This window comes from Pteropus medius, unplaced genomic scaffold (genome assembly GCF_902729225.1).
Source record: "Pteropus medius unplaced genomic scaffold, Ma_sr-lr_union100, whole genome shotgun sequence".
Taxonomy (NCBI): Eukaryota; Metazoa; Chordata; class Mammalia; order Chiroptera; family Pteropodidae; genus Pteropus; species Pteropus medius.
In genome coordinates, this window is record NW_024354875.1 from 43,346,362 (window position 1) to 43,371,498 (window position 25,137).

General features: G+C 36.8%; 1 protein-coding gene across 2 annotated transcripts in view; it reads right to left on the reverse strand.

Moving 5' to 3' along the window:
- Window positions 1-25,137, reverse strand: part of KCNMB2 (potassium calcium-activated channel subfamily M regulatory beta subunit 2) — a 215,129-nt gene that overhangs the window by 39,758 nt on the left and 150,234 nt on the right. Inside the window, exon 1 of one of the 2 annotated variants that reach the window (XM_039855413.1) lies at window positions 2,335-2,353. The exons of the other annotated variant lie outside the window; for it this stretch is intronic. The gene's annotated coding sequence lies outside the window, so the exon portion shown is untranslated. Of the gene's footprint in view, window positions 1-2,334; window positions 2,354-25,137 lie in introns of those variants that run through there. 2 annotated transcript variants of the gene reach the window in all.

The following is a 25,137-nucleotide window of genomic DNA, read 5'->3' on the forward strand; positions in this document are numbered from 1 at the left end:
ACATGAATATATGCATGTTAATATATTTATCTAAATATATATGACATTATATAGAATATATGTGAGTTAATATACGAAAAGTAAAATGGGAGGAATTAAGTATATGCTATTAATATTACCACTTGGGAATAGGTTAAAAATATTTTAGATTTGAAAAATAATAGAATCTGTGTAGAAGTTCACACAGTTAAATGTATTCAATAGACATTCGTAAATGTGATCTTTACTTTTTCATGGAGAAAAGAGTAGAGAAAAGAGTAAGCAATGGAAGCAGCACTAACTCTGTCACTGACTAGTCTGTAATTAGGTATTTTTGCCTCCTGGCTACCTATTCCTCATATGTAATGTGAGAGAATTAAAAAAGATGTCGCTAAGGTTCCTTTCATCTGGAAATTTTTATTTTGTTCTACTTTAGAAAATTGCAATCGAAGCCCATTCCTATGACTTATTTGACTTCTAATTTGTTTTTGGTTAGATATAATTTCTTTGTATTTTACATTATGTTGATTTCTTAAATAAAGCATTCAGCAAGGCTTATGGGAAGTCTAGAAAAAGCAGAGGGAGGAGAGAGTAAGCACCAAATGGGAAGGCGACATGAAAGTCCCCTAATGGTCCTTGAAAAAGATTTCTATAGACCAAGCCATTGTTATAGAGCTGGACATCTTGGGCACAAACCATGTTGTGTTGTCAGGATTCAAACAGGCTTGTCTACATAATTTCTCCCACTGTCTATGATGTATCCCCACACGGCCCCATGTCTAACCCAGTTGTTAAACCACCACTATATCCCAAAGGAATCTGTGATAGTGGGAATTTTAGGTGCTATGGCAGATTGGTGAAGGAGATATTTTGGAGGCAAGAAAATATGGTTTATATGTCCTGCTCTATCCAACTGTGGTAAACTATAGGTGAACCAGAGTTTGTTAGGTGAACTATAATTAAATTTGTCCAGAGCCTCTCCAAGTTGGCGCTTTGAATTGATTACTAATAATAATACATCTAAAATTCTACTCCTGGAGGAAATCAGTAGTCTTAACTCAGTGTTCTCATCCTCAAATTGAGTAGTTCAGTCCATTTTGCCAATGGGGCAAAGATTTCCTTGATTTTTCTATGTCTTTTACTGCCAAGTAGAAAAGTGATAAGAAACTATGAGCACAGGAAACAGAGAAAACTGAGTTCAAGCTTCATTTTTGCTCTTTTGCTATCAATATTACATTGGATGCAAGCTACTCAACTTCTCTGAGTCTCCCTCCTTATCTATAAAGTAGAAATATTAATGCAACCTTTAAAATTTATTGTGATGATTAATTAAAATAATGAATTTGACATTATTGGTAGCTATTTATTTACATATACCTATTTCTTTGTATATAGATCCTAATATACCTAATATGCTAAATTAAGACCATTATCCTGACTGAAGGGATTTGAGATAGAACTCAGAGAAATCATTGAATACCTGCATTTTAAAGCTGGAAGAACTATCAGAGGTATTCTAGGCCACATGCCAATATTGAGACTTAGTGTTTCTTTGGTTTTCTTGGATAGTTTGTTTGTTTTTTTTTTTCTAAGGCTGCAAGTAAAAGGCAAATGAGTCTAATTGTAAAAGCAGATTTTCAAAGTGCAAAAGGCACTAAGTAGGCAAAGGAAAAGATATTTTAAATTCTAAATTCTGCTTCGGGAAGAGGCTGTACTTAAAGATAAAAGGGAAAGAAACAGCAAAAGAATAGTTATTCTTTTTTGATGGCTATATGTTGAACAAAAACCCATTCATACTGCTTAGATTCTATGGTGACTCTTCGGAAATATTAAACTAGATATTTAGTTCTTTTAAAAAAATCTGTGATTTCACAATTGTCTGGAAATGTCTGATGTCATGATGGTTCAGTTGCTGATGAAGCCCTATACATAAAATAAATACCTGGGAATGGTTTGCTTACAGAGCTTGGATCTCCTACATTTTGTAGCATATAGGATTTTGGGTTCTACATTAGGAACTAAGAACTCAAGGAACTAAGAGAAATCACCTAGGAAGATGGCAGAATTTGGAATCGTATTTATTTGTCAAGCCACACATCTACCCCTAAATAGTAACCCAAATTGGAAAGATGTAGCATGGACCAAGCAGGCTAATGGGATTGCTTTTACTTCTCACTTTTATTCCTTCATTGCTTTGTGACATTGGATGAGTTAATTAACCTCTCTGAATCTCAATTTCCTTATCTGTATAAAAGAAGTTTGTAATATCTAGTTACAACAAACATATTAAATGTCTGGAACATGATAAGTACTAATCAATGTAAATCTCTCCTTAAAAGGAACTGAGTTGGTTACCTTGTCCAACATCTGCTATCCAGACCCAGGCCTGCCTCTTCATAAGGAGAAAACAGCAATGCATATGGTTGTTTTCTTAAAAAAAATGGACACCAATCTATTATGAAGGATTTATTAAGAATTGGTTCATGTTAGAAGACATTAGGTATATAAGAATGAATGAAGTGATCACCCTGTTCTTCATGCCTCATCCACTCAGTCTCCAAATTCTTACATATAATTTCTTATTATCTCTAGAGAACCTCTGTCCAATAGAAGTATAATGTGAACCATATATGTAATTAAAATTTTCCTAGTAGTCACATTGAAAAAAATAAAAAGAAACATGTGAGATTAATTATAATATATTTCATTTAACCTAATATACTCCCAATTCATTTCAACATATAATAAAAATAAAAATTATTAGTGGTGCAATAGATACACTTTTTTAAAAAAATAAAGGCTTTGAACTTCAATGTATGTTTTATACTTATAACACATAGCAATGCAGACTAACCACATTTGAAATGCTCAATAGGCACATGTGGATAATGACTAGCATTTTGGACTGTTTCAGAATATGCCCTCTGACATATATCAATATGACTATATCAAATTGACTATATCAATTTTTGCAATAATAATAAAATATCAAAAATAATCACCATCTTCATTTATTGAGTACTTGCCATGTGATGGGTCCTGTGTTTCATATGCATCACATTGACAAACCTGTCAGGTAGGTGTTATTACTACTCCATTTTATGGATGATGAAGCTGAGGCTTAGAAACATTAAATAATTTGCCCAAGGACATGCAACTATTTAAATGGCAGATCTGGGATTCAAACCTAGGTCAGTTTGATTTCAGTGGCTATCATGCTGCCTGTCCTAGATTACTCAAACAGCCTCCTAACTGATTGGCTTGCCTTACAGAGAGATATTTTGATATGGCTGTGTCAAAATAGCCATTTAAAATTGTAATACTATTATTTTATTATTACCAAGTAATTTATATCATAGACATTTCTGACTTTCAGCCACCTTTGAGCCTAAACCTGTCTGTCATCACATTCATGAGGACAATCCAATCCCTCATTCCATCTCGAAGTCATTTTAGAGGTGTAGGGTTGGGGTAAAGTACAGGGATATAATAGGTGTTCAGAGTAGGTCAAGATTGCTGGCAAAAATGCCAGCATTCTTTTCTAAAAGGAATGAAATTTCTGTAGGGAAAACATTGGTTTCAGATCTAGAGCAGGAAATATGCAGGGTGAATTATACCAAATAGCAAATGACCTATCAAAGACTATCAAGATCAAAAGGATTCAGGGGCTGACTTGAAGATGGAGCAAAGAACAATCTGAGTATCAATCAAGATAACAACTAAAATGGATAAAATATACAGCAAATATGTTTAACTTATGACTTCATAGTATTATTAAAAATTAATTAATCACCAGTAGAAGATGCTAGGGAATGAACTTATTACATTGAAAACAGGTAAGTATAGCGAAGGCATCAATCATTTGTCCTACATTTCCCATATTAACTAAAGCACTGAGAAACCAGATAGTAGGTGAAATAAAATTTCTTTTTATAGAAGTATTTCACCTAATTAATAAAGATAGGATATTAGAATTAAACCCTCATTATTTGCCAACTCTTAAGAAGTTAATGTACCTAGACCTTGATCATTAATGATTATTATCATCAAAAAAGAGAGATAATCACAATATCAATTATAAATTAGTCTTGTCCCCAAACCCAAACCTGAATCTGATCAATCCCCTAAAGCCAATGAATAATTTATAGAAAAGAAAGAGGACAGAAGATATGTTATAAAACGCTATGGGGATGCCATCAGCAAAATTAAGACTGTGAAAAACTTACAGGAAAGACAACCTGGAGTGTTTACAAAGTAATTGCTAAGATATGATACAGAAGGAATCTATCTATAGGTTAAACGAGACTTAAAAAGATATTATTGACTAATCGTTATGTGTGAATTTTATTTGGATTTTGATTTATATACTGAAAAAAATCATGTTCTCTCCTATTTTTAATCTTTATTCCAGTACAATTCTTCTCCTGTTATTTTTTTTTCTAAAGAATACATTTTGTCAGGTTACTTTCTTACTTAACACCCATCACTGACTTTCTATTATTTGTAGGTAAACCCAAGATAGATTTCACAATATTCAAGTGCTATACTTCAAGGAAGATGAAATAAGTGTGAACGTAGGGAAGGCTTCCTGGAGGAGAGGGGAATTGATAGCCAAAGAAGAAGAAGAATATTAGGAAGACTTTCTGGGAAAAACAATCGAGTAGGCTCCCTGATGTGAGCATAGTATGTAAGGTTGGGTTGGAGGCTGGAACTTCTTGAAATGGAGGGTCCATGTTGTGTAGCCGTAGTGTGAAGAGCTGTGGAAACCAAGTCTGGAAGAAGTTAATAATTGGTGCAGTGGGATTTATCATTGTACTTTCCTTTTGCTCCTCAAATAACAATACAAAATGAGGCTCTCTTTTAAAGGAGTGATTCTCAATCCTTTCCTTTTTATGACACACATTTTCTTGGTCTCTACCCTATGAGCATTACCAAGTTCTGATGATCAGGCTGTAGCATAGGCTCCTGGTTATGCACCAGCTTTAATGCTGTATCCTTCACATCCAGTCACAGCAGTGTCATGTCACTCAAGCTGAAAACTAATGATTAAATATAACACTCCTCTCATGGTGGTGGCAAGGAAGAGTCCAGTGGCAGGTGCTAGAAGTTGGATTCAAGAGTGCTAAAGCTACTGGGAGGCACAACCTAACTGCGTAGTCCAGAACCAGTGGACAAATTCAGTTCAAAGAATGAAGTGCAAGTACAAAGTATTCTGATTCAAAGACTGGACTCAGTGTGTTCCCAAGTACTGAAGGTGGTTCAGGACCATGGAGAAGGACATGTTGGCTCTCCCTTACTCTCTAGATTTGAGACATACTTGGCTCTGTGATGCAGGGAGTGAGTCTGGAGCAAGTGAGGAAGGGGCCACAGCACAACTGAGACAGGCTTGGAGATATGTGCACTTTATCGGTCACTGTATGTGACTCTCTGCTTTCCCCCTGATTGACCATGTGGCTCTGAGTTGGCAATTAAACATACCTTAGCCTGTTTCTTTATTTTTAAAAAGGAATTAAAAACCAACCAAACAAAAAAATTGAATTACTATTGGCACATTGAAGAAACTGAACTGAGTAGCTCTTGTTAATGGATTTATCTCAAAGCTTCAGTTTTATCAAGGTCAAAAGATTACCCATTTCTTTGTTCCTGAGCTTTCTTGTTTTATTTAAACTGATACATAAGGTCAAAATAGAGCTCTTTTAAAACTCACTTTTGCATTACTGCTTTCAAAATATGTCAATGAATGAAATTAAACACTACAAGCAAATTGTAGAGGAGGAAAATGGTTATTATTTCTTTCAAGGAGCTTCTGTAAGAAACAAAAGGAAATGCAATAGCCAGGGATGGCTGCTACTTGAGGACATTTGACTCGAATTGCCTATCATAAATCATGTGGCCAGAGGGATGGTTTCAGATGCTGTGGTATATCCTAGTTTTTGAGATTACCTAGCTTTGGTAAACAGGTTTATTGAGGAAAACTAGATGACAAATTAACCTAAGCTGGTGTGTATTAGTAACATAAATATTTATACTTCATAAAATTTACCAAAAATAATCAATTACTATAAATATCTAATTACTGTTAACTGATAGATTAAGCCCTTTGTCATCTGAGACTCATAAGACCCTGTATCTGATACTTTTATCCCTTTAGAGTACTTTAAACGACTAGTTATCTAGCTCTTGATTAAACAATTCCAGCGGTGGGGAGTCTACTTTCTCTGGAGACAACCCCTCTCATAGTTGGACATTTCTGTTTGATGGAAAGTGTTACCATAATCTGAACTGGAGTCTGCCTTAGAGTTCCAGTGTTGCTCCTGGTTTGACATCCTGGATTGCTTTCCACATGTCCCAGTATAGGTGTCATATCCTGTCAACACTCCTTCACTATGAACTGCACATTATCCCATTGTTCTTCACATCACATATCTCAGTTTCTTTTCTTATTCTAGTCATTTCCTCAGGCTATGCTCCATTGGTTAATGTCTCTCCTAAAATATGATGAGCATAATATTGCTAAAATTTATTTAATAGTGCTGTATAAATTTTAATTAATTTAGTTGCTACAAAACCTCTATGAGATAGGTACTCTTATCACTCCTATCTTACTGATGGGGAAACAAAAGCATAGGGACATTAAATAATTTGCTCAAAGCCACAGAGCTGGTAGATAGAAGAGCCAGGATATGAACGGTGGCAGCTTGCATTCAGAGTCTACACTCTTAAACACTGTACAATTCTATTTTTCTGAATATAGTGTTTCTAGTGTCATCTAATTAGTGTTGAGGATGGCAAAACCATCGCCTCCTCCTATTTAAGCATCCTGAGATTGAGTTAACATTCCTGGCTGATATGGTTGACTGTGGTATGTACAAGGAATTGAAAATAAAGGTTCAACTCTTGAAATTGCACACCTGCCTTGCAAAGGCCATGCAGAGGTCCTAAGCTTTATCCTTAAGATGATGAAGTCCTACTCTACATTAAAAAAAATTTTTTTTATGTTGAAATCTATCATATATTTTAAAGCAAGGAACCAAGCCACATGATCATATTTACATATTTAAAATATTGCTATGAAGATAGTGTTGAGGATAAATTAGAGCAGGATGAAATGATAAGCAGGAATTAGATGGTGATGGCAACAATTCAAGCAATATCTGAAGGTAGTAGGGATGACAAAAAAATGAAGAGATCTAGGCAGTGTTTGAAAGGTGTGAGGTCAGGATTTAGGGACTGATTAGATTAAAGAGAGAGAAGGTGGTGAAAAGATTTTAAAAGGATTTCCAGGTTCCTCTTTGGCAACTCGGTGGGTGGATGGCCATCACTAACATCAGTGGGGAATATAGTCAAAGGAGCAGTACTTCGCGGCAGGGGTGCATAGATGGAATTGTGGGGGAAGGTGGAGCATGGTTGGAAAGAATAAAGAAAATGCCAAACGAGATATCCAAGGGAGAGGGCTGCAGATAGTAAGTGCATGCAGGAACTCAGAAAAACGGTCCAGGTGTAGACAGCATGCTGAAGTTGGCCTTTTGTTTGGGAGCCCCTGAGGAGAAAGTCCCTAAACTGCCTTTGATTTCTTCCTGTGTCAAAACTCAAGCAAAATGATTCTAATTTTCTTTATTGCCTTGTCAGTTGTAAATGAATTTGCATTTGCCTAAGGAAAAACATGTTTGACAAGAGCCATATTCATCATTTCAAAATGTTCCCCAAATACTCTAGCAGGGTGACCATTTGGTATAAATGGTATATCTGATGATGGAAAATGATTATTTCTCAAGAAAGAGAATTCCTGTTTTAAGAATCTAATGTTGTTAGTGTGAAGATAATGAAAATTTAGGTTCTAATAGAATAAGAGTTAAAAATCTATTTTATCTAGCATATAAGTGTTAGGTCATTCATTCCTCATCGGAATTTTCTCTAAAAAATACTCTTTATCTTTTAAACAGTTCTATGGTCTTTACATTTATTGATGCATTCATTTATATATATTCATTAGAAACATAGAGGTATCAGATACCACACTAGATGTAAGGGTTAATTTTGTATTTTTGGCCAGTATTAGGAATATGGGAAGTCTTAAAAGAAATCAAGTGCTTAAGCAAAGTAATGATCTTAGTGAATTGGAGACAAATTGGTAAATTGCTGACCATTATTCATAGTGTCCGTTCTTATTCTTACGTGAATCACATATTAGTTCTTGACCCAAAGATGCTGTGATATGACTGAACTTTGGTAGCGTTTCTGGAATCAGGCTGCAAATATTCCATGACATAAATAAAAGTGAGCCTGGTTCAGAAAGCTGTTCTCTACCTTCATTTGTATGGGGATGGTTTGGGAAGCCTGTTAGCCTCTGAAAGTTGAAATCTTTGCTATCTTTCAGAAGAACTTCTAGTCAAATTAAGGTCAAAGATACAAGGAATACTGAGATGCTCAATAGAAGGAACACACATTTGACCTTTAAAATTGCCCTATGTTTTAAAATGGCATATACATGATACTGTCTGCTCATTTTGTATATATCCTCAGTGACAATGGAAGAGAGAAGGATGTTAAAGTTGTTCCAAGTTCAGATAGAGAAAAAGGAAGTTTCCGCACTTCTAGAAGTAGTTCTTGGCGAGCCAAGTGATTGCCAAGAACTACTTCTCCATTCCCATCCAGAGCTGTGCCCCACCAGTGTGTGGTTTCCCCAGTGTCAGTGACACAGATCTGGCCCGGTACACCCACATCTCTCCTGGAATATGAATGAGAGCAGAGGCCTTACAGAACCATAGCAGTGAGAGCTCCTCTCTGTATAACTTCTCCCAGAGCCACCATCTCAGACTGTCTGGTTCCCTGAACCCCAGGTCTTTCCTTGCTCAACCCCTCCAGATATAATTGATTCCCCAAGACTGTGAAATAGAAACAAGGTGATCCATGGGAGAGGGACCTGGGACATTGTTGTGGACTAAATGTTTGTGTCCCCCTAAAGTTCAAAAGCTGAAATCCTAACCCCCAAGGTGATGGTATTTGTAGGTAAGACCTTTGGAATGTGATTAGGTCATAAGGTAGAGCCTCAAGAATGGGATTAGTGCCCTTATAAAAGAGACCCCAGGGAACTCCCTCACCTTGAGCTTGGACTTCCCAGTGTCCAGAAATGTGAGAAATAAATTTCTGTTGTTTTTAAGCCATCCAGTCTGTGGTATTCTGTTATAGCAGTCTGAAAGCACATACATAGTAGGTGCTCTGTAGATCTGTTTCTTATTCTGCTCATCCTATTTCTTTCACCCTACCTTCCCAAGGCTTAGTCTGAAAAAAAGTATAGCAATGAAAGCTAGGACTATAACTGAAGCAGAAAACCTTGCCCTAAAAAAACGTTAATATTTTTGAATAAGGGCAGACTGAACATTTGCTCTGTGTCTGAAGTGAAGAGGTAATGATTGTTTTTCTGTAAATGAGAACTGGCGAATGGGGAAATCCTTACTTAATGTAATCACTTCATTAATGAAGATTAAGTATCATAAACTCTCAGAAGAATGTACCTAGTGAATCTCTAGAGTCCCAAAAGGGGACATTGACCTGGAGTGTGGGATAGTGGGAAGAGGGAGGAGGAAGAGTCAATGAACATGCATGTATGGTAATTTCCAAGACGTGCATATTCTTCTCACTACATTCCAGCAATGATCATGTTCTGAGTATGTGTGTGTCTTGTTAAAAGTAAAATTGGCTGAACAAAGGGATAAATCCTATTTGATTATTCTGGGCTCAAATTCAAAAAGGAGGGAAAAAAGCAAACTTGAAATTATTTAGCACTAATTGATATAAAGAAGTCATCCATGCAAATATGTAAAGGTCATATTGATTAGTGAGAAAGCAATGAAAGAGGAATAAATTGCCAGACAGAGAATAACGAATAGGAAATAAAATGTGTTTAGTAAGTATTAAGACTGGAAATCAGAAATCTCCCAGCCTTGAGCAAAGGGAGAAGAGGGCAGGGACTCTAGGCCTTTTCTCCTTGTTCTACTCCTAACTCAGAAGAGCAGTCATTAGTACTTGCACTGGAAGTCTGCCTGGGGCCCTAAGATGCCCTGCCTATGCCAGGTTTCCCTTTTGAAAGTACAGAATATGTAAGGGGAATCAGCAGCAAAGTGATGGATAGCTTCTCTGTCTGAAACTGACAATGGAGCTCAGTGCTCTGAAGTCTTTGAAGTGACAGAGGCAAGTGGTGTGGCTGCCACTGGCTTTGAGTACCAAAAAACCATGAGGGCAGTTCAGGTCAGACTAATGCCCTGATTGGGAGCATGAGATGGTAACTGAGGACCAAACTAAGCTGAGATGGAAAGTGATTACTACCAGTCAGGTAAGACACCTGACTATACCTGTATGCTCTAGTTTTCAAATCAGTAATTTTTTCAATGAGTATTAATTGAGCACCTGTTATATGCAAGGCATTGTTATTGCATAAGGAAATTTAGCAGAGATTAAAACAGATCCTCATAAAGATACTAAATTAAGCCATATGAAATTGCTGGTATTTGACCATTTTTGATCCACACAAATGGCAATTTCTTAGGAGTCAACATAATATATCTAAGTGGAAATAAAGAGATAAAGATAAATAAGACTATACATATATTATGTCAGGTAGTGATTAGGTACCTTGGAGGTTCTGAATGTATTTTGAAGGTAGAGCAGACAGGATTTCCTGAGTGTTGATTGCAGGGTGTGTGAGAAAAAAAGGAGACAAGGATGATTCTAATATTAATGTGTGATTTCACTGTAATCAGGTAAACACAGATTAAATTATCAAGCAAAACATAATTATAATTTCATGAGTATGTATGCTCTTAAAATCTCTGACTAGATTTTGTGCAACTGTTTTTCCCAAGAGTGTCTGTTGGACTTAACCCTGTGTTTATAGGCATCTCTATTCATTTATCGAAAGAGTAATACTGATTACCAACAAGACGTAAAGGCTAAGAGCCAAACAGACCCGTGTTCTGACTCTGCCACTTAGTCATGGCGTGAACTATCTTTCCTGGAAGCCTCAGCTTCCTCTGTTAGATGAAGCTAATAAAACCTACTCGAAGTGGTGGCTGTGTTTAAAGGAGATAATGCATGTAAATTATCTAGCGATGAATGTTTTATATCATTTCAGTGATAATAAAATATATATGAATTCTACTGGAGCGCTTGGTAGCCCTCTGCAACACTTTAACATATTTTTATTTTAACCTCTGGAACTTTTATACTGAGGACCATTTTATGGTGGTTTTTTTTTTTTATGTTGATAAAAATAATGATCAATTTGTCTAAAAAATTATACTAAAATTTTGGGATAATTATACAAAAAATAAAAATAATTAAGTAAAAACTGTGCTAGGCCCTGCCTGGTTCCTGGCCCCTGCATGATGCCATACTTGGTCTCTCCCTTCTGGCCCCTCCTGACTTGAGGCAGCCTCTCCTGATCAGAACTTGGCACTCAGTATCCAGATTAACTTGAGGCTTCTTGTATTTTTAAGTTATTAAAACCAGATTTCTGCCTTGATTGCTTTACCCAGATTCCTACAGATGTAACTTAAGTATTATCGTCTGGTCATGTCTGAGAACTAGGGACCTTTTTGTCACGGCCTCTCTCAGAGCCTGAAGCTTGGTTCTTGAATACCTGCCTGGTGACCAGGACTCTATAACTGGGGTAACCACAGAACTTAGAGCTCAGACCAGTAGTAAAATGGGGAGCTGTTAATGATTTTGCAGGGACAACCCTATCATAACTACATAACCATATGTCTGAGTTTGCTTAGGACAGTCCAGTTTTTGGCTATTGTTTCAGCATCCCATTGGTACTTCTTTTTACTCTCAAAATGTCTTGATTTGGACAATAAATTGTAAAATTCACTGACTTTTTAAATGTTAAATGCTAATTTTATCAGAGACTGAATTCCTGTATAACATGTGGATCTGTTTCTAAACATATTCTGGTCCATACTTATTCTGGCAGCAACAAAGTTTTAATTACTATAGCTTTATGGTATATGAGAGAACTGGTCATTGTTTTATTTTCTCACCAAAAATTTCTTGGCTCTTATTCAGCATTTATTCTTCTGGATGAACTTTAGAAACAACTTGTCAAATTTATGTTTTAAAAATCTTAGGATTTTGATTGGAATTTCTTCGAATTTTTGGATGAATATGGGAAGAATCAACGTTTTTACCAAAGCAAGTGTTTCTGTACTTTCTACCCGTATTTCTGAGCATTTTTACTAACTATGAATTTGCAATTCAAATGCTCTGTTCACCTTTTGGGATATCCCAGTGGTTGGATTTGATGCCTCTCTTCATAGTTACTGTTTTCACCACGTACTGAATCTCGTGTCTTGTACAAACTGCACCATTTTTCACGGTCTTCAGCTGGGTCCAACCCATTTCTATCCCACCCCAGCAGGGAGGCACTGGTCTTTCCTGTATCATCCCGAACTGGTATAAGAACCGATCATGCAGGGACAAACCATGACATGATCCAAAGCACTTTCATTGAGCACTGCAAGCATTCTGTACTGCTGTGAGCCTGAAGATGCATTTATATGCTATATACTTTAATGGAAAAATAATGGCCAGAAAATCAAATAATTTCAATGAATTCAAGGTAATTTAGAGACCTTGCATACCAGGAGTGAGAAGCTAAATTGATAAGGTCAGTTAAGGAAGGCATACTGGGAAAACTGATGGAATCAGTTTGGAAAACTGAAGATGTCTTTACACTGCAAGTTGCAGGCTACATTTCAACATTATCCTGTGAGTCTGCTTAATGTTCACAGATGTAACTTTTCTTCCTTGCTGGTGTTTGTTGGATTTGTTTTACTTTGAACATTAGGCAGTCCCTCTAGGTAATTCTGGATATTGCTGTCACTTCGGTGTTCAATGTTAGTACATCATTGGGCATCCTCTCTTTCAGGTTTCACTCATGCAAAAATAAGAGAAATGTGTGAAAATTAGAAACACTGAATTGATGAGTTGGCTTAGCTTTTTTATTTGCTTTGTGAGCTAGAGATAGGGCTTTTTAAAATTATTCTCCTAATTCATATGAGGGGAATTAAGACACAGGTCAGTGGATAAGCGAGGAGAAAATGCAGATCTGCTACCCGAGAAGTAAATGCTCATTGCCTCTCCCTAGTGAAGGCAGAGCTCCTTTAGAGAAGTGAAATGGCAAAGCAGGTATCCTGAGAACAATGCTTCTTGACCTTTTAAAAGTCATGCCTTCCTCAGTGCTTTTCATTCTGTTTTCTGACTCGTCTTGCCAGTTAAGAAAATTTTGTCAAATTTGACTTTCAATAATGGATATTACAGAAAACAAAACAAGATACCAATATACATTTTTTTCAGACCATTTCTACATTTCTTCTTTGATTTGAGCTCACTGTTCAGAGTGCAGCGTGTGGTCTTTAAACTGCTCTCATCATTTTATAGCTTCAAAATTCTTAAAGGTCCTGCCATTTGCAAGATCGCAACATGGTGGTAAGTGTCCTGTGCTGGGATGTTTGTGATGATCTCAGTCTTATGGAGTTGGTGAAGAGGTAGGGTCAGGCAGAAATTCATTAGCCAAGGCAGCCACCGGGATAGAGGGAAGCAATTTAGGAGAGAAGCTGTCATAGTACTGAGGAAGCAGATGGACAGAGTATCAATGTTTGAGATCCAGGGCAGAGTTGCTGAAAGAATCTTTGAATAAATTGTTCTGGGGAGATCTGTCTGTACTTAATTTTTTTATCTGTGTGCAATGGATAATGGAGAAAGCTAGCATTCCTGGGAAAAGAGACTTAGCAAGAGCCAGACTGGACATCAGCCAAATTGAATGTGGACAGTGCAGCCTGTGGTGTCTGGAAAAAAGTCCTTTCAAGTGGATAGGCCCAGTGTGGAGTGTGTGAGGATAAGGGGTGCTCCATTTCAGGGCTAAAGAGGCACAGATTTGTATATGGCCTCAGGTATGGGGTTGTTGACGTCAGGTTGGTCTTGACTGAAATTTTGTGGATGAAGAGAGAGAGAAAGTGGATGGGGGAACAGCAGTCATAGCTGTGGCACCATACCCTAAATCAGAAAACAAGACCTAAGCCCCAGTTTTATTCACAGGGCTTATAGATGAATGAAGAGGATGTTTGAGGCACTGGATCCTTATATAATAAGTTCTTGCCTTTGGCATTTCTTCAAGAGTTTTACACAAATAATCACTTTTTAAGAGTTTGGTTTGTGTTTCTTTTGACAACACGTGGAAAGAGATGGCAGAAATAAAATAAAATATGAAAATAAAATAAAATTGAATAACAAAACATGAACTAAAACAATTCAACGTAATAATGCAGTTGTTGCAAGGCAGTGAAATTAATTGCCAAATCACATGTACAAAAAATACTTTTCATAGGAATCTAGAGGAGAGAGATGTCTCTCTTTTTTTTTTTTTTCCCCTGGGGAGGTGAGAACTTTTATATAAGAGGTGGGATTTGAGATGAATCTTTGTTTCAATAAAGTTTTGAAAGGCAGAGAGGAGTGATATACAGAGGAAGATGTGGAGAGAAAGAAAAACATTAGGTGTATTGTAGGGATAGTGTGTTGGAGAATGAAGATCTTAGATCAAGAATAAAGGAGGGAGCAGGGGACAGAGGATGGCAGAATATAGAATAGAATATTTAGAGAAGGAAAGATAGGATAGTTTGTGTCTTAGCATTGTCATATTCTCAATAGAATTAGAAGAAAGGGCATTTAGTTAAAACGTGAGGGAAACATAGCTGAGAGGAGGTCTAGAATAGCAGTTTTTGAGGGATTCCGGGGCTAGAAAACAAACAAGTGATTAATAAAAGCATCGCCTTGTGCAAAACCAGAAAGGACACAGCTTCAGCCCTGACCTCTAAATACACACACACGCACACACACAAAGACACACAACCAGACAGATTCTATCAGAGCTGATCTAGAAGCCCGACTGGAATTTGCTAAAGAGGAAGTAGGTGGGGCGGTGGGAGGAGAACTGGCGACAGGTTGTGTAGGAGGCAAGCTGAATCATGTTTACTAAAGTAAATGTCCTTATCTCCTCTCATGTTCCCTTTAGAAAAAAAAAATAGAATGTGAAAAGCCAACAAAAAATGGGAGGCGGTTTTATTTTATGTGAAAAGTCAACAAGAAATGGCAGGTGGTTTTATTTCATGAAACAGAAAACGAGCAAGGCTGTGACATGTCTCCTCTCACCCCGTCTCTTAAGGAGTGGGGCTAGAGTAGTTGGCAGATGCTCGGCTTCTTTATTCTATGATGTAGGAGCCACAGATGTGCCCTCTAGAAAAGAGTGGACTCTAGTGGTCAATGCCTAGTCTCACATTCTGGGATGATCATTTTTTCAGTGTCTATCTTACAAGAGAGCACAACCACTATTACTTGATTAGCAAAGTATAATTTATGAGCAGTAGAGTATGATTTTAGTTGGGTGTAGTCACACTGTAATTTAGTTAGAATTCCTATACTATATTCTTCATTGTGGATGTGAACAAAGAGTGATAAATATGCTATTTCTTTTTCTCACTGTTCTAAATTTAGTTTATTGTTTTTCTTGGTTGGTTTTTATAGGATCACACGAAGTATTACAGTTTACTTATACAGGTTCAGTTATATGAGTGAATTAAATTACTATTTAAACACCCTTTGCTTCTACTTTCATTTTATCCTGTGGCTAATACAATGCTCTGGGCCAGGATAGAAATTTTTATTTATTTATTTTTGTAAAGTTTAGTTTTAATGTGTGCATTCTGGCAATGCAAACCCAGAAACTCTCCCAGCTTCATATCATGGATTGCTTTTGCATTCACATCAGTCTTATGGTGATCTGCATTGAGCATTAATACTAAAAATAATTAGTTGTTCTGATCCTCATTCTTTGACACTAGGAGTTAATATGTTGTATTAGTAAGGTATTAAGAATGTCAGCTTTTTGGGTGACGATTCATGAAAAATCAGTTTATAATTTGGTGTGCCACCATGCCTCTTATTATAATGAGTTTATTTGCACAAGGATCAAAATATACAAAATCATTCATTTTTAACAAATGAGAGTTAGATTTTGTGTTTGATTGGCAAAATGGTAAATGGTGTAATGGAAAGAGCACTGAACTTTGAATCAAATAATGGGCATTTAATTCTGGCTCCATCATTTACTCTCTACTTTTGGCCATTTAGTTTTCTTGAGCCTTGGTTTCTTTATGTATAAAATAATTTAAATAATGATTTGCATTTTATAGTGGTTTCCTATTTTAAAATGAGTTTGATATATGTCTCTCTGTTTAAAAATGACAATAACCTGTGAGTGATGACTTAGTTATTATTAGTCTCCACTTCTTATATTATGAAACTGAGGCACTAAGAGGTTTTCAAGTCATGCCACTAGAAAATGGCAGAAGTGTAACATGACCCACAGTTTTCTCCTTCCACATTGGTGATTTGTTCGGCTACTCTGCAGTGGTGTTTTTAGTTTGATTCCCTTACAAGAAATTGCTGAGGATCAAAAGATAGGATCCCATCTTCCTCTCCACCTCAGCCACTGACTCATATGGTCACACTCTAAATTTTATCAGCACCAGCAACTGCACTATCTTAGAAATCTTGATTTTGAGTATCCTACTCCTTGGTCAATAAGCACTATTTTGAAGCTTATTTATTCTCTCTGCAACTTTTTTTTTTTTTTTTTTAAATCTCATCGAATCCCCCAACCCAATGGCACTGACACTTAGCATTGTCCATCAACCTCTCATCTCTTTACTTCTGGCATTACCAAAATTGATTTCAGGTCTTTCACTATATCCCTCACTTACAGACACCCTTAACTCCTTTGCTTCATTTTCCCTTCGTTGTATTTGTTAGACTAAACCTCAATCTTGGGTCATTCATCTATTTATCTTTTAGGTTTCTGTACAGTGGCAGCCAAACTTTACTGAAGAAAATTGCAAAACCTGACTTACTGGTTTCACATTAAATAATGACTGTATGTTTCAAGTGGCATTCAACCACCATCTACGATTTCCTAGTGAGTTCAATTTCTCTCTTTAAAACAATTAGTTCATATTTTCACCTCTCTTGTCAAACCTCCCATAGCTCTCAGTTCTCTAACTAATGATTTTGCCTTTTCCACCACAGATCTATAGAGATCTACTGGCATCTGTTCCCACTTTTCCTGCTTTTCCTCATGGAATGCATGCCTCTGCTCCCATCTAAGATTTTCCCCTTTATTCTCACTCAGGATTCTGTTTTCTACTATATTCCTAAAGATTTCTCTCCTTCAGTTAGTCTCCACCTCTCTTCCTCTTTAATGATCATTCGAATTAATGAGATCTAGAATCTTTCATATTAAAAAGTTTTCTTCCCTAGATTTTGCATCTCCCATTAGTACCTGATGATCATCTTTCTACTTATCTTCACAGCAAAACTTTTGAAATGAGTTGGATATACATACTATCTTTTTTCCTCATTTTCCATTCACTCTTCATATACCCCGATTGAATGTTGATCCCCACTCCCTAAAACTTCTTGTCAAGGTCAGTAATGATTTCTAAGGTACCAGATACAATGTATAGGCCTTTATTCTAAATTCATCTGAACTTGTATCAGCATTCGATGTTGTTGATTAATTTCCTGAGCAACTCTCCTCTTTTGGCTTTCATAACGCCATACTCTCTTGGTTTTCTTTCTATCTTTCTAATTGTTTCTTCTTAGGCCCCTTAGGTGGTTCCTCAGTCTCCAGATGTTGAAGCAACTAATCTTCATGATCTATGCTTCCCAAATGACCTCATCAAGTTCCATGGCTTTAAATACCATCTATAGCTAAGTGACTCCCAAATTTCTATCTCTAGACTTATCTCTTGAACTCCACACTCCAGTTTCTATAGACAAAAATTTAATACTAATTTTGATTCTTTTCTCTACTTTACCATGCTTTCCCACATCCAGATATTCACCATATTCTATTATTTTTATTTCCAATATATCTCTCTAATAATTTCTTTTCTCTTTGCTATCATTACTACAATTTTGGTTTAAGCTACCAACATTTTTTTCATCTTCGCCTCAGTAATAGTCTAATTGCTGGTGTCTCTGCTTCCAGATTTTCTCCTTACCATCTATACCTTAACACAGTTAGAGAGCTTTTTTAAAAGGGGAAATTAGACTAGGCCTCTCCTTGCTTTAAATGTGCTAATGGACTTACATTCCTCTTGAACTTTCTATAGGCCCTTCCTGATCTCTTCCCCATCCAGCCACATTGGACATGCCAAGTCTCGTCAGGGCCCTTTGCATGTACTGTTCTCTCTTCCTGGAATGCTCTGCTCCCAGCTCTTGGCTTGGTTGAATCCATCTCATTTGTGTGTGTGTGTGTGTGTGTGTGTTCAGCTCAATATTATGTCCTCAGGAAGGTTTTAAATCACCACTCTTTCTAAGAGTCTTACTTGCTTTTCCTCTTTTCCCCAATTACTTTCTATCATTAAATTTTTTTCTGTATAGTCCTCACAGTAAAATTACTTTATGTATTTGTTTATTTGTTTATTGTATGTATCCGTCAACCAGAGTTTCAACACATGATATTACGGATGTTTTTTATTTGTACAGCTATCTCTAGTGCTTGGTACATTTCTCAGTACTAGTACACTCTCAATAAGAATATTTGTTGAATATAAGGAATGTGAAACTGTCTGTTGGGCTATGCTGATGTAACACATCCTACTCTTCATAGATTCGCTGGATTAGTTTAGCAGATTAGTGACACAGGTGGCCTGTATTGGGCACTAACAGGTAAAATGATAAGCCATATTAGCTATATTTGCCATTCAACAGCTCTCTTTCTCACATAAAGAACTATCTTTTGTTTTGCAGAATCGAAACTAGAACTAATAGGGCATTGATAGACTGTAAGCAAATGTTGAATCAGGTAAATAGTATCTATTACGAAAAAATTATGGGAAATGGCATTGTATAAGATGAAGATAATTTTATTTCTTCTGTGTTTTTAAAAACAGAATATTGGACATCTCTTGGTTGTTTTAGATGATGGCCTGAGCAGAATATGTAATAGTACCCTAATACCACGGGAAACAGTCTTAAAACATTGATATCATAGGGGTAAGAAATGAGAATTAAAGAGCATCACTCACTATAATTCATTCCTAGTTTCTTTGTTCAAGCTTGCAGGTTTTCTTTAAAAATATGTTAAAGCTCATTCAGACTCAGGGTTAATGCAGACCCAGAGAAACTGCTAGGTATCTCAATTTACATACCTGAGTAATTAAGGTATGTAAAATTGGAAGGTCTCATAACTTCCAATTTTCATTGAACTTATGGGATTAAAGAAATTATCCAAGGTTATAAAGTCCAGAATTTCAACTGGTGCACATCCTAATTATCGGTAAGTCAAATTATTAGATGATATGTTGTTTAGAAAATGGTATAAACAGTAAAAAAAGTAAATCCTAAATATCTTTTTTATAAACATTCATTTGATGGCCAATATTTGCATGTTTTTCTATTTGTTATTTATTTCTAAGGAAGTATTTTGTTTATAAACATTTTCATTTAAAGATTATATTTCTTATTTAAATCGTCATAGCACAATAGCCAATTTCAATGCCTTACCTCCTTGTACCCAGCCTTGCTTAGTTCCTATACACTTTTTTGCCAGTGTCTTTGTTTTTCTTTTCTCTTTAAATTTATTTCCTCCTTACAGAAGGAAATTTAGCAAATACTAGTAGGAAAACAAAAGAATAAAGAAAAATTACCACCCAGAATCAGCTGCAGTTAAAATTTTGAAATAGGATATTTTAGGCATATGGCTAATTTTGAGGAGTTCCTCTAGCTTTAACAGCAGTGTTGGTTGAAACTTGGAAGGAAGTTATGTTGTAGATGTAAATTAATTAGTTTTTGAAATAGTTTGGGTAAAACCAAAAATAGCACAGTATAACATTTACACTTTTTTAAATTTGCTTTACACAAAAAGGTGTGTCCAACTGAGGTTAAGATTTAAATTTTTTATTATTAAATAACTTAAACCAAAAGACAAAATAGTCCTAAGATACTAAGATGAATTTTCACATTCCACATTAATCTTTAAGCAAAAATTCAAATATTATAAGTTTTAAAGAAGGTGGTGCTGAAAAGATAATGGTGCTTCCCACCCTCAATATGTAACGGAAAAGAAAAATAATGCCAAACTGTAAAATAAGAGAGAGGAAATTCACAATATATTTATTATAATGACTATTTTGAAGTCTTGTTAATTTCTAAATGTCAGATTCTTTCATGGAGCATTTATTGGGTGCCCCTGCTTTGCAGGTGCCCAGGCATGACTCCCCTCGACGCTGCCCCAGATGGAGTCGCAGACTGCCTGCCATAGCAATGGTGCTCTCTGAGCTGTTGATTGCACTTCCCTTACCCTGCTGCTGGCGTTAGCATCTCCAGGATGCAGGGGAGCCTAATGTGTGCCAGCCAGAATGAGGATATGGTCCATCTGCTCTGCACCAGGTTTTAATCTCATCATCAATGACAGTTGCAAAGCAGATGCTTGAACACAGGGTCCGCAATGGCCATTTACTCAGAGGCTACAGGGGAGGAACTTTAGTTACTTTGTTTATAGCTCATAATGCAAAATGAGGGTCAAACATACTAAACAGGCTGTCCATGAAGCTGCAGGGTCTACGCAAGCCAAAACAGATGCAACTGGCTGGGAAGCTGGGTGCACATTCTTTCTAACCCAGTGATGTTGCTATGTAGTGAAACCAACTTAGGTCACTTTCATGCTTTTTCATAGCAAAGTGTCATCTGTAAACTGCAGATTATAAAATATGCTCTGCCTATGTCCCCTCACTGTTATGGGAACACATGACATAACATTAAATCTCACTTATTCATCTGAGCACAGCACAGATGCTACCTCCTTTGAGGTCATCAAAAGGGTGATCATTCTTTTAAAATTTTATTGGCATTTTATTAGTAGCTCTCTTTGGACACATAATAAATACATTAGCAAATGTTTATTATTTATTAGCTGTGTCCACTTTATTCCAGGTACTATTCTAAGTACTTCAGCGATTGCAGTGTTGTCGGGGAATAGTGGAATCAGGTACAAAGATAAGTAACAGTTCTTGAGGATTTATTTTAAAAATAATGCAGATTACCTATATTCCATTTGATTCTCTCTCAATAACTTCTAAGCTCCTTCGTAATGGAGTCTCTGCCTTTAAAAACCCCTTGACTACCTGAAAACATTCATCAGCGTGTACTATGGAAAGTAATGACAATACATCAAATGCTGATTAGTGCCAAGCATTCTTCTAAATGCTTTACATGAATGAGCTCATTCACAACACTATTATTATACACATTTTATAGATGAGAAAATGGCACAGACGACTTAAGTAACTTGTGTAAGGTCACAGAGTGAGTGTGGCAGAGCCTGACACAGGCAGCGTGGCTCTAAAGCACATACTTTTAGTCACCAGAGTTACTTCCCATGGCAGGCTGTTGAATGAATGAGTGGTGAGTATTACAATGTTTTAAAAAGTGTAAAGCACTTTATAAGTCATTCCTATTACTTTTGCTGCAGACGTAATTATGCTATAGAATTACAATTGACATTCTACAGCATTTTAGGAGTAAGAAATCTCAGCTTTCTATTTCTGATGTTGGAGCTCGATAACAGATAGGGAGCAAGCATCGGACTAGATGAGCAGAATTAGTATAAAATGCAAGCTCAGCTGTAGGAGAACTGGAAAAAAAATGTCTCTGATATTTTGTCCTCACCGATGGGGCCAGGGCATTCAGGCCAATTCTGGGTGAGCTCTGATTACTGGCTCAGCTTTCAGTGGTCCCTTTGCCAAAAGACTATGTATGAGTTTGTCCTTTGTACTCCAAACTGATTCTTCACTGACTTTATATTTACCCTCAATTCACCCTTTCTAGTACCTAAGCTAGACAACATTGCCTCATCTTCAGGCTCCCCTCTCCTTCGTTTTGTGGTGAAATCTTTCCCATTAAGTATTTCTCATAGATACCCCCTTCCTTCCACTCTGATTGCCATTAACTTTAGTATCTCGGATTACACCTCTGTAATAAGTTCCTAACTGGCGCCCCTGGCTATGATCTATATTTGGTTTAGTGTTTTCTCCAGTTTCTCATTCTCTAATTTATGTTTATGAAATGCACATCTGATAATATCTCTCCTTGTTGAAAGCCATTAATGGTACCTAAGTGCCTCTAAGACAGATCATAAACTTCTTAGCACGGTGGTGAAGGCATTCCACATTGGGCCCCAAACTGCTCTTTAGATAGCATCTCCCATTATACTTCCATATTAATTCCATACACTGTAGCCACAATGAATTACTTACTATTCCTGAAATGGATCATGCCCCCAGGACAACCTTTTTGAAAAAATTCCCTTCCTTTTCCACCAGTTAAAACTTTCGATGTTCTTTAAGACAAGCTCTGAAGTCATTTCCTGATTACCCCAAGCTAGAATTCATTGCTCTTTCTAACAACTCTATGTTTATAGTTCTCTTCTGACACTTACTTTGTTTTATGTTATAGGGTGATTAATTTGCCTTTTCTGTGAGAGACTGGAAGACCCTTGAACTTAAAAAACTTAATTCATCTTTGTAGCTACACACCACCTAGCAATAGTTGTCCTGTATTTTTAGCTTTCTAAATGTGTAGGGCTCATCTCTCTACATGGACTGTAGGCTTTTAGAAGGCAGCGACCATTTACAGTATAGCTAACTTCTGTATTCGGGGCTTTAGTTGACTTTAAATTTGCTTTTACCATTAAGTAAACTTGTGTAAGAAAGCTATTAACTCTGATTCCTACTTCCAAGGATTTCTGTGAGGGCTGAGAGAAGTAACATCTGCAAAGCATTGGATGTATAGTAGAAGCTTGATAGAGGCAACAGTTGATTGATTAACTTTATGGTTGAACTCCTTGGCACATTATTCTATATGACTGAGACTTGGCTTGAGCCATCCGGTCTAAGGGACTGATTGTTTTCCATAATAAAACACATGTGCAGTTTAATTCTAGAATACTCTCCAAAAGAACATTTCTATTCCTTTCTTCTCTATTACCCGCCTTCAAGTACTCTACTATGTATCCACTTGCTCTAGAACAGATAATCTATTTAATAGTACCTTGTAAATGCTTTTAATTTTGAGGAGTTATTATTATTATTACTAATACTACTACTTGATCTATTTGTCCTTAAACTATTTCCTGTATTCCCTTGCTTTGGTCTTCCTGCAACATACAGAAAGCCTCATTCTTGCAGAATACCATTCCTGAAGCGTAGTAGGCTCAATGAATTGTTGGCTCAGTGGATGGAGAATATGTGATGGTCTTCACCCTCCTGGTAGACAAAAAGTTGTTCAAATCAGTTATGCAAAACTAGCCTGGCCACCTAGGCAGCATAGCTGGGAATGGTTTCCTATCCTGGGGCAGATGGATCTACTCCTACCTCAAATAACAAGCAGATTCATTAAAAGGACAGTGCTCTGGTGGATGCAGGCAGAATTTAAAAGAACATGAGCGTTACATGAGGCAGGAAATTAATTTGTCTGCTGGAGTTGATGAGGAAGTTACACTGGAGAATCACTGACTATTAATTTCTTTAAGGTCTGCTCCCTCTCTCATTGCCTAATGAGGCTCTGATGAGCAGGAGACTCATAAACTCCCACTGTCTGAGAGCAGTGTAGAATCAGGATTCTTACTAGCAAATCTGACTCTGAGGTCTTTGTGGGTCTTTCTGTCCGGGTCCTTCCGGGCAGTGTGCACTGAACGGCAAGGCGAGCTCCACAGTGACTCCTGAAACCCAAATCAGATTAGATAAGGGTGGGGAGCGACACATTCTGTGAGGAAACTCCTTCACGTACCAGGGCCTGCAATAACGTGCTGTTGAAGTTCCCCTTCAGGTGGGAATGGCTGATTGCCCATTCTATTGCCCTCATTAATGGAGAATGTTTAGAAGCTGAGTTGACTGAGATATGGGCCTTTTGTAGATGGCTGTCACAGACTGAAATAAAACCATGCGACTGTTAAATAGTCATCCACTTTATGTTCTTTTTTGGAAAAAACAGTGCTAAAACTTTATCTCCTTTTCCTTTCCTTCTCAAGGTCCCTAAGTCTCCATGTCCTATTTTCCAAACCATTTTTTTTTAATGGTCAAGGTCATTGATGAATAAGACCATGAGATCTTAATGGCAAAGTGAGTAGATATTTTAATTTCTATTTGACCTCTTTTCCAAGTGACTTCCTCAACAATGAGTAAGAGTTCCTACCTCTGAACTCTAAAGGTGGTTAATGGATGTATCTCTCACTACCAATTTGGTACACATTGTATCTTCCTCCTTGTCCTTTCATAAGAATATGCCTAATCTGCTCTTTGTGCTCCTGCCCCTTATTCAACAATACTAAGTCTTTAATACAAGTTTGTTGATTGACTGGCATTTAAAAGTTTAACACTGAATATTTATTCAGACACTTCTTAAAACACATGTCCTGAGGCTGTCCAAGATCCACTGGTTCTCAGAGACATATGTCATATTCAGAGGAAGCTCTGCTGTCATTCTACTGTGATTTTCATGTCTATGCCTATGGGAAAGAGTGCCTGTCTGCAGGCTTACATTGTTACTCTGGGTGTCATCACCAAATTAAAGGCAGAAGAAAATGCTATTGAGATAATAAATTTAATCAGCTTTACCAGAGGTTAAAACATTTCTCAGACACCTCTGCCCTCACACATCTATATTCCAAACTGTTCAATTCAGCTGTCAAATTTCACCCCGTATTACCCCCTTGCAAACACTTGAAATGCTGCCTTTAATTAATTCTCTGTACTCAGAACTTTGAGCAATGCCAAGTTAGTTAATTACCAAGTTTATAGCTTTAAGCATTTCCTAATGCAAATTATAATTCTTAGCGAGTGCCAGCATCAGATCTTCAAAGATTTCAGCCTCTTTCCTGCACAGAACTGTTCTGAGGAGTGAGAGGTGGGTGTGCTACTGACCAGATGGCACAAAACAGTATTCAGATGAAATTTTCACTCTCAATTAGAAGATAGGTGTTTAGAAACATCCTCACTTACTTTATTAAAAAAAAAAAAAAAGTTCAGAATATTTCCTGCAAGC